The 5033-nt window shown below is 42.1% G+C and overlaps 1 pseudogene across 1 annotated transcript; it reads right to left on the bottom strand.

Moving 5' to 3' along the window:
• Positions 1–2270: 2270 nt before the first annotated feature.
• LOC311108930 (DGAT1/2-independent enzyme synthesizing storage lipids-like) lies at positions 2271–3420 on the bottom strand (annotated as a pseudogene). Its single transcript has 4 exons — positions 3273–3420; positions 2930–3109; positions 2616–2788; positions 2271–2330 (listed from the first exon to the last, which is right to left on the bottom strand). The product of its transcript is annotated as a DGAT1/2-independent enzyme synthesizing storage lipids-like (transcript).
• Positions 3421–5033: the final 1613 nt, after the last annotated feature.

The following is a 5033-nucleotide window of genomic DNA, read 5'->3' as shown; positions in this document are numbered from 1 at the left end:
GCCCTTTTACTTTTAGATCTATGATGATGGACCACCAAGAAGTACCTAGGGATAGGTGCTTAAGTTAGTTTTGAGCATGAGCATAGGAACTTCACACTGTTACACATAGGTTCAAATAAATAATATAAGAATAGATACAGTATGTAATGTACAAATACTCTTACTAAATTGATATGCAATGCAACACAATTAACATAATAAATAAATGTATTTTTTATTTGGGGGTCTTCTATGGAAATCTTTCTAGAAGTGCCCGCAGCAGGGATCTTTTGGTGTCTCACGATGAGAGACTGAACAGCTTGCTGAACCTGAAAGTTAAATCAATATTTAGTTCTAAAATGTCTGTATCCATCTATAATACCCACCATGATAAAGACAAAGATACTACTACTGCTAATATTGCTACTATTACATCTGCCACTAATACTAATACTTCTGGTAGAAATAATGTTTAAGTAATGGTTATGTAATTACCCTGTCGGCCAGTTCTGTAGCAGTTAGGTGATCCCATTTCCTACGATCCTAGCCTAAGTAAGTGCAGAACTTCACAGGAAAACCACCTTACACAGGAGCAATGTGTACATGGAATCTGTCATAGACCCATCGGAAAGATCCTTAATGAAAACAAAACATTATTTCAACATCTTCATGTGAGACTGTTTGAAATTGTATGTATTAACGTGTAAAGTCGTGGTCAAAAGTTTTGAGAATGACACAAGTATTGGTCTTCACAAAGTTCGCTGCTTCAGTGTTATGAGATATTTTTGTCAGATGTTACTATGGTATACTGAATTATAATTACAAGCATTCCATAAGTGTCAAAGGCTTTTATTGACAATTACATTAAGTTTATGCAGAGAGTCAATATTTGCAGAGTCAAGACCTCTGCAATCCGCCCTGGCATGCTGTCAATTAACTTCTGGGCCACATCCTGACTGATGGCAGCCCATTCTTGCATAATCAATGCTTTGAGTTTGTCAGAATGTGTGTGATTTTGTTTGGCCACCCGCCTCTTGAGGATCGACCACAAGTTCTCAATGGGATTAAGGTCTGGGGAGTTTCCTGGCCATGGACCCAAAATGTAGATGTTTTGTTCCCCGAGCCACTTAGTTATCACTTTTGCCTTAGGGCAAGGTGCTCCATCATGCTGGAAAAGGCATTGGTCGTCACCAAACTGTTCTTGGATGGTTGGGAGAAGTTGCTCTCGGAGGATGTGTTGGTACCATTCTTTATTCATGGCTGTGTTCTTAGGCAAAAATGTGAGTGAGTCCACTCCCTTGGCTGAGAAGCAACCCCACACATGAATGGTCTCAGGATGCTTTACTGTTGGCATGACACAGGACTGATGGTAGCGCTCACCTTGTCTTCTCCGGACAAGGTGTTTTCCGGATGCCCCAAACAATCGGAAAGGGGATTCATTAGAGAAAATGACTTTACCCCAGTCCTCAGCAGTCCAATCCCTGTACCTTTTGCAGAATATCAGTCTGTCCCTGATGTTTTTCCTGGAGAGAAGTGGCTTCTTTGCTGCCCTTCTTGACATCAGGCCATCCTCCAAAAGTCTTCGCCTCACTGTGCGTGCAGATGCACTCACACCTGCCTGCTGCCATTCCCGGCAAGCTCTGCACTGGTGGTGCCACGATCCCGCAGCTGAATCAACTTTAGGAGATGGTCCTGGCGCTTGCTGGACTTTATTGGGCGCCCTGACACCTTCTTCACAACAATTTAACCTCTCTCCTTGAAGTTCTTGATGATCCGGTAAATGGTTGATTTAGGTGCAATGTTACTAGCAGCAATATCCTTGCCTGTGAAGCCCTTTTTGTGCAAAGCAATGATGACGGCACGTGTTTCCTTGCAGGTAACCATGGTTAACAGAGGAAGAACAATGATTTCAAGCACCACCCTCCTTTTAAAGCTTCCAGTCTGTTATTCTAACTCAATCAGCATGACAGAGTGATCTTCAGCCTTGTCCTCGTCAACACTCTCACCTGTGTTAACGAGATAATCACTGACATGATGGCAGCTGGTCCTTTTGTGGCAGGGCTGAAATGCAGTGGAAAAGTTTTTTGGGGATTAAGTTCATTTTCATGGCAAAGAGGGACTTTGCAATTAATTGCAATTCATCTGATCACTCTTCATGAAATTCTGGAGTATATGCAAATTGCCATCATCAAAACTGAGGCAGCAGACTTTGTGAAAATTAGTATTTGTGTCATTCTCAAAACTTTTGACCACGACTGTATTATATCAAATGGTTATTAATCAAACTTACTCTAGGTTCCAAGGGATCGGAATACTCTTCTGACATTTTGTGTAAAGATGGGAATGATGGGTTGGAATACAAAATGTGCATCAATTAATACGATTCTTAAGATGCAGAAAATGCCATTTGATCCACAACTGTGGAGAAAAATGTGGGGAGCATCCCAACAATCTAAAGTGGCTTTCTATACTTACTGTATCTCCTTCATCTGTACAGATGTGGAAGAATAGGAGTGGTGAAAGATTGGTGAAGGCATCCACCATATTGCTTTAATCCATCCTGTGTTTTTAAACTAGTGGAGATGAAGGAGAAGAGGAAGCAAATTTAGACTATTGTGTAGGGAAAAATAACTTACAACTTGAGAGTCAATGACGACCTGTGCGAAACCCTGACACTTGACCCAAATTATTACTATTCAGTTCTTGTCACTGAATAGTGCCTCACGCACCCCACCTAGTGGCCACCTTTTAAGGCCTTTACACACTCCTCCTGAGGCCCGTGGATCACACTAAACACCTCCAGGAGCAGCTTGAACCCGGAAACAGAGACAACAACATCATATTCTAAATTTTTGCCATTTTGTTCTATATTTTATGGGTTACTTTTCTGAAAATAATAGGTGCAACATTTATGCATATTAAACACTGACTAATAAGACCAGACCAGCACTTTGGATTTATCTGGAATTTTGAAAATGATGTAGTCTGCAACAGAGTGGCAGGTCGTTCCCTTCAGAATGAAGACTTTAGCCAGGAAGTAATAGTGGTCAATGGGAATCACTCTGTGACAATAAACTCTAAAGGCAGGGAATTTTATCTGGGATCTTCTCCAAACCATGGACCCCATAACCTAATGCAAGTGAAAGTGTGAGATGGTCAAGAGAAAAACCAACAAATGTAATATCAAGAGAACACGACACGAAGGTTCGGTTGGAGCATGGAGCATTGAGCTGACTGGTAAGACCATCAAGTAACAGCATTCAAACTAAGCCAATGCCAAGACAAATACTCACCATGTCACTCCCACAGTGTGGCCAAGGTTTTTTTGGCTCCACCCCACAGGTTGTTGGAATAGGCCTCCTGCAGTTTGTTCTTCCGCTTATGGACATGCAAGTAGAGGATGGAGAGGCTGTCACGGATCCCCCCGGTACTGCTGCTCATTCCGTTCACCAGCTCCGGAGGTCTACGTCACTGGTCTTCTAGGCGTCACTGACCTGGATCATTACCACCAACCCCTGACTGTCTTGTCTCATTACGCACACCTGGTTCCCATTTCACCTTATTAGTATGTGTATATATGTGCCCTCTGTACCCCATTGTCCTTGTCGATTATTGTCCCATGTCTGTTAGTCTAGTGAGTACCGTGTATTGTGCTCTTGTTATTACGGGTCTCATCCCGTGTATTGTTTAGAGGTTTACACTTCGCTCTTCTGTTTGGGTTACATCCCTGTGATATATAAATTATATACGTGTTTGTTTTGGGCTTCGTCCCTGTCGTTTTTCATGACGTACCTTGTGTTGGGTGGAGCAGGGGCGGCCTGTTCAATAGGGCGATATGGGCGACGCACTGCCAAACGGGAAAAGGAAGGGATTTTTTTTCTAATCAATTATATCACGGCAACAGTAGTTATCAGTGTTGTAATCTATACGTCTGATCTGCCACAGTGCCACACTGCCACTAAATGTCGAATCAGGCTAAAGTCGTGCTTCAAATGGCTCCCCCCCCTTTTGGGGCGATTTCAGTCAGGTTGAAAATCGCCCAGAAGTCTGTCATAGACTCCCATGTAAAATCTATTTTTTTCAAATTTCAGAGCCTTCAATACAATCTCAATGGGTGTCTGTGGGCTTGCACTTACGCGCTTTCGTCATACGTTACGTAACCATGAACGTAACTGAGAAAAGAGTGGATTGTTTGAAAGAAGTTCCTTTTTGTCGGCGAACAAATGAAGATAAATTGGCAACGAAACAATTAGGACCTCCCAGACCAAATTTAATAATTCAACAGGTTTCTACTAAAGGCGGAAAGTCCTACACCCGAGGATTTTCCAAAAATTGGTACGAACGAAAAAAGACATTGCCACTCACTCAACTGGATGACGAGGGATACAGGCTAGCTGTCCGCCGCCACAACGATGAGGTTAGTGTTGATAATCACAAGTTTACTGGAGAACCAACTGAGACCAAGTAGAGACTTTGGACAGGGTGGATATGGTGTAATAAAGGCAGTTTATTCAGAGGTAAATATATCTGGAATCGCGTTCACGGACCCGTTCGTCAAACTCTTAGGGAGCTATAAATTAAGCCCCATTACTTACCATATCAGATAAGAGAAATTGCTGCAGCTACATATATTTTACATCCTGGCCCTACATAGTTCACTATTTGCATCACTTACCAAAATATTACATGTGGTCATATATGCTTGGAAAGTGGAGATGCCATAGAACGTCAAAAAAGTAAACATTGCTGGAGACACATTGCCGTTTTGGAGAAGACATCGCGTTTGCTAGCGAAGAGATTTGTTGTGGCAAATGAACTTGGGCTGGGAATTGCCAGGAACCTCACGATAAGATATATGCATCAGCATTGCGAGTCTCATGATTCTATACGTATTGCGATTCGATACTGTGATTTTATTGCGCACCATATGTCTGTTGCAGAGGGATCAGAAAGCCATGAGAACGAGTTTTGATCAGTCATGGAAATAAAAGTGCTGAAAACAAATTGGCTCCCAATGTGAAAAGATTGAGAACAAGCTATGAAGGAACAATAAT

Source organism: Coregonus lavaretus, assembly GCF_964263955.1.
Source record: "Coregonus lavaretus genome assembly, chromosome: 34".
Classification (NCBI taxonomy): Eukaryota; Metazoa; Chordata; class Actinopteri; order Salmoniformes; family Salmonidae; genus Coregonus; species Coregonus lavaretus.
This window is presented reverse-complemented; position numbering and strand designations above follow the sequence as displayed.